Below are 8,507 nucleotides of genomic sequence, written 5' to 3' on the forward strand. Positions count from 1 at the left end.
TAACATTACCACAGTGCAATCTTTAGTATTCGGTATTTTAATGCAAATCTTTCGAAGAAAAATAGAAAAGGAAAAACTGACCATCGCAATAGAGCTTGCAATTCTTTACGAAAAGAGCTAAGAGGAACGATAGCACTTGTCTTAATTTTTTACTCAATTTTTGTGGTCGATGAATATAGTCACCCGTGGTGTGTACTTAGATGGCCAATGACTATAGTCATTCGTAGTAGCGAAAGGGTTAATAGTGGGAATGTAACAAATTTTTTATTTAAATAATTGCGTTTGTAGGATGATTATTTAAATTGCTGTAGAAAATTAAAGTTAACGTGATTAATAATTTATTGCAGAAATTTTCATTGTATAGGATATTGTATGGAATGAGGATATTTAAATGAGTGTTAAGGATAAGTATTCAGGAAGTTGAAGAGTTATTAGCTCGAAAATAAATTCAAATCCAGAATTTTGTAAATTTTCTATATTTTTAGATTTACAATTTTTAATTATGCAATTCAATATTTGTTGAGTTAACATGATCAATAATTTATTGGAGAGATTTTCGTTGTATAGGATATTGTGTTGAATTATTTAAGGATATTTAAATGAGTATTAAGGATAAGATAGGTATTCCGGAAGTTGAAGCTCTATAAGCTCGAAAATAAATTCAAATTCAGAATTCTGCAAATTAAATATTTTTAGATTTGCAATTTTTAATTCTGCAATTCAAAATTTGTTAAGTTAACATGATCAATCATTTATTACAGAGATTTTCATTGTATATAATATTGTGTTGAATTATTTATTCAGGAATTTTTCAGCTCGAAAATGAATTCAAATTCGAAATTCTGTAAATTTTCTACACTTTTAGATTTACAATTTTTAATTCTGCAATTCAATATTTGTTAAGTGCACATTACTAATATAATAGATTATATAATAATTATAATTGTATTATAAATATTATATTGTAAATGACAGCAACCACTGTTATGCCTATTTAATTACACTTACAATTATTTTTGTCAAAGCTCCCCATTAGAGGAATAGATTCTCCATTAGACAATTCCAGCATAAAATGCAACGAGCCATATGCACGAAGAAAATTCTTTCATAACCTACAACAATGCTCGATACCTAAAAATTTGTCACCCCAGGCATTAAATACCCTGTCCATACTTAAACAAGGTTTCACATCCCCAAACCAGTGTCATCCACCACTGGAACCGCCTAAGCGGTTTAACCCTTTCCATATGCCATGACCACAAAAAAAGTGAATTCAAAAAGAGACTACCGAGCCTCATATAATTTCTCTCTCCATCACAGAAATAAATTAACCTCTCCTTTAAACCAGAAACAATACTTTGCAACTGAAATTCTTAATTTAAAGTACGCACACCATCAGCAATACACCAGCTGAACTATATACTATTAACACTAGAACTACCGACCTATAATACATGCTTATAAATAATAATATATATAATAGATAATAATATATAAAATATAACCTAATTCCATTTTTACCTCAATAATAATTGATATTAACTTCGTCAAAGGGAACTATATATTTTCTGGAATTTCAAAAATAAGAAATATGAAGCAAATCATTTTCACTACTTTGGTAGTTCTAGAGTTAAATTTAAAAATTATGTACAGAGTTTATTTATTATTTATTATTTATTATTTATTATTTATTATTATAATATGGATAATCTACAATTTGGTATATACTTGACTACGTTATATATTAGTTGCACCAGTCAGACATAGTTATTACACCATGAACACAGGGCACATACATATACGTATTGGCTTTTACATATTAATTAGTAATTACTACTTATTGGACACCATAAACACACAGCTCATACATACACATACTGGCTTTTACATATTAACTAGCAGTTTCAATTTGTCAGATATTATATACACATATGTACTCCTGAAAGCTCGCTGTACAGTTTAATTTTCAAAATTTTGAGCACCCAAAGAAGTACATCTATTTACAGGAAAATACAGGTATATCAAACATAACGACGCCATTCTGTGTGGATCGGTGATACTATATAATTGGCATAAGTCGCGTATGCAGGCATTTGTCTCCCTTGTTACGTAAGTAACTCCTAGTTATTTCGTTCACGGATCTAACGTGTCTCAGTCACTCTCGAGCCCCAAAAATATAAATAATAATAACTGATACAATGAATAAAACTCTAAAATAAAGTTAATTTAACACTAGAGCCACCAAAGAAGTCAGAATGACTTTGATTCGCTATTCAGATATTTTATTTTTCAATTTTTGTGAACATATTGTTGGAAGAGGGAAAACAACGCTATCCTGATGGCCCATCAGAGGTTATTACACATTCGAGTAGTCAGTCGTGATATAACCATCGTACCATCAATACCCAAATAATTACTCACGGAGAAATATACATTTTTCGTTATATATACATATATATACATAGTATTTATTTATTATCCCAATAATCCCAACACATAAATTACTCTCGACAAAATTTATGCTTGCTTTCATTCGGATCGAAAGATAATTGCTTATAATTATTCATCTTTGTTAAAGAACCATATAATCGTGACATCTCTGTCTAACAATAGGAAACAATGCGTCTATATTTTTATGTAAAGAGTCATACGTGATTGGTGTCTCGTTCTCAGTCTGTGTTCTGGTCTGTACGAACTAACACATTTTATACATTCAGTTTGCAATATTAAAAAGATTGCCAATTCACTATTTAATTCGCTATTCGTCTAAATTACTCCCGATTCAAGAATCATTCTCGTAGCACTATGATTATCCTCATTTATGTGTAATATACAAAGCTGCTCGTTATAGGTCAGTCAATTCTAGCGTTAAGTAGAGTTACGTTCATTTCTACCCTGAATAAGACTTCACGAAGAACCTGAGAGACTCCAACAACCGACCAAGTCAATCTCCCAAGTCTCAGAGACTCGAAAAACCGATCAAGTCGATCTCCCAACGATTGCATCACGTTAAACCTATACCCTGCACCAGGAACCGTCTCATTAGTCCCACAAACTACCACTGTCCCCGTGGAAAAGATTTCGTATCCTCACAAGGAATCTTCCTCTCGAATCCTCTTCGTCAGAGAGAGGCACTCGCCAGATAAATGCTGCGAGATAAGGCTCCGATAATAGGGTGAGCTCGTAAGCGGTGCAAAGCCAGTTTAGTACAAGCTTGCGGCCTAATCGTGCCACCAATATTGTTAATTCGCTAGACCATCGATGTGGACAAAGAGTTATATCAGTAACGGGCCGACGGGTGGTCCAGTTCGTGGGTTGGAAGGATCCAGGCTGGAGAAACGGTAACCAGGAAGAGGGAAGGAAAAAGGACGTAAGAAGGGCCTGGAAGTGGCCTCGTGCTTAGCTAAATCCAGAAACTTGCGAGGCCAGGTAGAGTTCCTGGCCGCGTCTTATGTCGCCGCTATCTCTCTCGGCATCTATGGCGATGTTAGGGCCGTGGCAGAAACGGTAATCCCTGCAGGGTCTATTCACTGTTTGCGCCTTGTTTTACTGGTATTGCATTTAACGAGGTTCCATGAGGATTGAGTCTTTGGCGAGCGCAGATTAGAAGCTAGGGAAATTGGGTGCCCCCTGCGTGCCTCTTGGGTCCTTCTTGGGTGCCTCTCCTAGAGAAACGAGCTCTGCAGCCTCTGTGGAATCGCAGGGACCATATTCTTGGAAAGCTGTCCCAATCACAGATCTGAGAAACAGATGATGCTATTTCATTTCACAAGATTTTAATGTCAGTAAAAATGATTTTACAACTTTATGTAATGTGATTGTTAGATTGATAGGGTTGATTAGGTTAGTTGGTAAGGTTTTAGGGTTTAGGTTATATTAAAAAAGAAGCAAATAAATGATTTACTTTGATTTCATTACAGTTACTATAATTTGATTAGACTGGTGGTAAAGAATGTTTCATAATTTCATGGAAAGAAAATTTTCCTTAGACAGCCTTAGGGTTTTTAACCCTTTGGACTCAAAGATTTTCTCGTTGTCAAGATGCAATTCAAAGCTCTTAGATTTTTATAAGCCCACTGATACTCTTTATGCTAAAATTCCAAAAAGAAAATCGTGAATTTGCGTGAGAAACGAACGAATAGAATAATTTTATTTCGATGTTCTTAATATTATTATCATCATTCATTATTTAAGTTACAGCATTGAAACAAATGGTCACTGAGAGACGATCTTCAGTCGTCATTTAATAAAATTTTGAAGATCGGTATTAACACTAAAACTACCAACCCTGTCAAAATGACTGGTCCTAGAGTTTTCCTTTTTGCAATAAAATTGGTGTCAACTCATATTAAGAAAGAATTGTAATCAATATATTCACTCATATTCATCGTGTCGCTGAAATTACTATAATCTGTGCACGTTATAGTTAGGTGCCACTAAAGATCGGTAGTTCTAGTGTTAATTAATATGTGAAATTTAAGACAATCTAACTGTGTGCAAAGTATCAAAATTAAATAATTCTACGTGTTAATTATTATACGATACCTTATTTACTGCTGAAAGAAATATCCTCAGCTTTATAGTAGAAAATCTTTGAACTCCTACTCTTCTTTAGCCAAAAACTTGTTGAGTGCATAGGGTTAATAGTGTTCAGAAAAGGGCAAATGGATGATTTAGTTTGATTTTGTTGCAACGACTATGATTTGATTAGGCTAATAGTAAAAATTATTCTATAGTTTTACATAAAGAAATTATTGAAGATGTGAGGGAACTTTTCTGCTATCAATTATGTTTTTCATAGTGTTCAAGGAATGGCAAATAGATAATCTACTTTAATTTTGCTATAATTAGATTGTAAAATTACGAAATTTTGGTTAGAAAACTAGGAAACTAGGAAATTTTACAGTATTTGTAATTATACAGTACAATTTTTGTATATCCACGTGGTCCACATTCTTGGCGATAATTATCAGCAATTTTGCAAAATTGTATTACTATAATTATAAAAATCCTATTATTTGACAACACGGATAGCTTTTGAAGCAAAATTATTAGACCAAAATCAGCCGAATAAATTCGGGAAGAGTCCCCTAGGATCCGCAGCTCTATCTAATCTCGCGACGTAGACTAACATGGCCTGCAGTTGTGTGGAGGATCAATGGCGGCCTGTATTTAAGCGTGAAAAGACTCTGGACCCTGCTAAGTCGGCGTCCAGGCCATGGAAGAGATCTTGCAAAATTAGGTTGACATTTTCCTAGTCGAAGCGCCTTCTAGTTCGAGATCATTGGAGCAAGTGATAATCCCATAGCGATCATACGGTCGACTTGAGACGCACTATGGGGCACGGTGGTCTCCGTCAAAATTTCGGCCGGCCTTCGAATCGAGAATAAGACGGAGGTTAGGACAGAGAGCGGCAAGCTCCGCGTTAATGGAGGATAAGCTCGTGCTTCTGAACTGACTCTGTTTCTGTTCCTTCGATATCCTCTAGGGAAGCTGCCTTTTATGAAGTTCACCTGCCTGTCCCTTTAAATCTTCGCAACCTCTACTCACAGACAACAATGCCATATTTTTTAATTCAAGAATGGCTGTCAGAAAGTATATTCACTATTTTACATTGCTAGAACAGCTGACTGTTGACAAGATATTGATATAATAGGAAAGGATAGTTGGGTAATTAGGCTGATTAGATGATACACAATATCCGTGTAGAATTAGTGACTATTTTAGAATCATTTTTATCTTCATTATATAGAATTATATTATTAATTCTATATTATTATATAGAATCTGTGACTATTGTTATTGTTCTAGAATGTGCTCTTCCAGGAGCCAACTGCTCATGCTAGCTACGCAAGTCAGTCGTGTAAGAGATACTAATGTAAGTATGATTGGTTGGGTGAGAAAATACGATGGTTTTCTTATTTTATTTGTAATTTATTATTTTTGGAACTCACAATCAACACGTGCTTATTGTACAATGCCTTAGTCCTTTCTAGATGATTCATTAGTATATTCACATGAGTAATGAGCTACTAGGTGTTATCATATTTGCTAATGATTTCTAATTTATCGATTAGATTTAGCAGTTACTTTATGACAAGATTTGCTTTACAGATATATGTATATATATATGCAAATCCACTGTATTTGCTATATCTTTATTTTCCTTCCGAATAATTTATTTTTATTTTTATAATCCAATTAAGTACTTTTTATTGAACTTGGTTGATTAGGTAATTTTATTGATTATTTAAATTAAATTTAAAATTATTTAAATTAAATTATTTAATTTTTATGATTAGTTAAGTTTCATGTTTAATTTTAACAAAATTATAACACATGATGATAAGAATAATGGAAATCATGATTTTTGTGATAAATTAATTGTTTCATATTTCTTGTATTCAGGGTAGATTGGTTTTATTTTATTTTACTAACAGAATGGAATATTTGAAGAGTGATAGTGTGATTTACAGAAATATTTATATCGTTTTTGTAGGCAATTATATGTATATAATTGGTAGATGCGAGTTTCTGTAGTTGGAGTGGGCAGAGCGATATGTGTATATATATGAAAATTTTTGGAAATAAGTCAGTACTGAGTACTCAGTCCTCGTTAGTTGAGTCAGTTGCGTTAGAACAAGGTATATTGAGCGTTTGTACAATAAGAACTAAATTGTTGGTAATAAGGTATTAGAGTAATATAGATAAAAATACAGTGTTATTTAATTCCAACAGTTTTAGTTTTATTTAGTTGCTTAATTTAACGTGAAAGTAAATTGTTATTAAATGAATTTCACGGAAATTAATAATGAATTATTTAATACTATTTACTATTTTCCTAACTTTTTCGGTTTTGAAATTTCAAATTTCAAGAAAGAAATTCAGCTTACCATGTTTCGTTTATTCATACTATTTAATAGCGAATTTTCATATCTATTCACAGCAATTTAAATTCTAACTTGGATAAACGTCAATTTTAAATTATAATTTGCCAGATTTAAAATGTGATAACCACTGCAATGAAATTTAAATTATTCGCCAAATACATAAGTCTAAAATAAACTTAAAAAATTCAAAATACTATTCTCAAAATGAATAAGTTTAACTTCTTATAGTCACCAAAGCACATCACCTAAAATCCCAAAAATTCTGGTTCTAAGAATCCAATCTTTTATATATAAAAGGTAACGAATTAATAAAATAAAAATTAAATTTCTCACCAGAAATATAAATTCTAAATACCTATGAAATAAATAAATCATTTACTTTATACAAATCATCATAATTTTATCCCTATCACTATCCAAACCCGGAATTAAAGAACACAGGCACCTAATCACTCGACTACACTCGTTTCGCCACATCGTACATCACTCGAGACAACCCCGAACCACCCCTCGCGTGATACACGAAATCGTTTCATCCCCGTCGCGATTAGAACAATGACCTGGCGAAACGACCTGTTGCTTCTTGATCTAAACACAGCGTACGTGCACGCGTTCGCAGCGTTATGGGAAACGCGAAGCATATGGTCGGGTCGATGGCAACACGGACGCGGACATCATCGATGCCCTCGCGTTTTACCTGAACAACGAGGGTGGAAAGTGGCTGTGCTGTCCGATGAAACGCGGTAAAAATCAGCCATATGCGGAGTTATTGCCTCATGAGAACGATCGCGCCTATCTGGTTAAATGTAATTTGACATGGGAAACGATGCTCTCCCCCGGGACCGCGAAATTACAACTCGTCGGGGACCTTTAGAGGGCACTTGTGCACGTCGGTTCGCCAAAGAAACTGTGAACAGAGTTTCAGGCCGTATCCAAGCTGCGTGAAGTGAGAGGTTTGATCTTCGTGAAATATATATCGTCGAGTGGTTTCGTGAAGGCTTTTGTGAAGGTTGGTTGGCGTTAGGGGGTGAAAATTTTTGGAGCTATGTCAGGATTTTTTTATACTAACAGACTTCTCTAACAGGCTATGTGCAGTTATGTGACTTTTTTAAACACGTTTTATTTATTTTTAATCTCAGATCCAAAAAATTGGCAATTATTTAGAAATATTGTTATGGAATTTATTTCTTTTATTATTCATATATTAACATATTGCTTTTCCCATTGAACAAGTTATCATTAACTTTACAGATTTTTGTATAGTTTTGTTTATAAAGCTATAGTCTAGGTGTATTAATTGATTGTGGTAATATTATTTATATATTGAATATTGAATTATAATGTTGGTTATTAAAATATACAGTATTGCAAGAGGAATTTTATAAAGGAATTTTGAACTGAAAAATATTTTTCTCTTTTATCTTGGTGGGGAGAAGATGATAAAATTTGAAAACTTTGTAGGAAGAAATAGAAATAGATATTTAAAGGTAACAGCATCTTTAACCCTTTACACCCCAAATTATTTTTCAATTTTGTTGCCAATAACTCCCTACTATTTTAAGTATTTTGTTTGAAATTTACATCACAAGACAGTTTCTCAATTGCTACTTATTTTGA

Source organism: Eufriesea mexicana, unplaced genomic scaffold (genome assembly GCF_001483705.2).
Source record: "Eufriesea mexicana isolate 0111107269 unplaced genomic scaffold, ASM148370v2 scaffold580, whole genome shotgun sequence".
NCBI classification, from domain to species: Eukaryota; Metazoa; Arthropoda; class Insecta; order Hymenoptera; family Apidae; genus Eufriesea; species Eufriesea mexicana.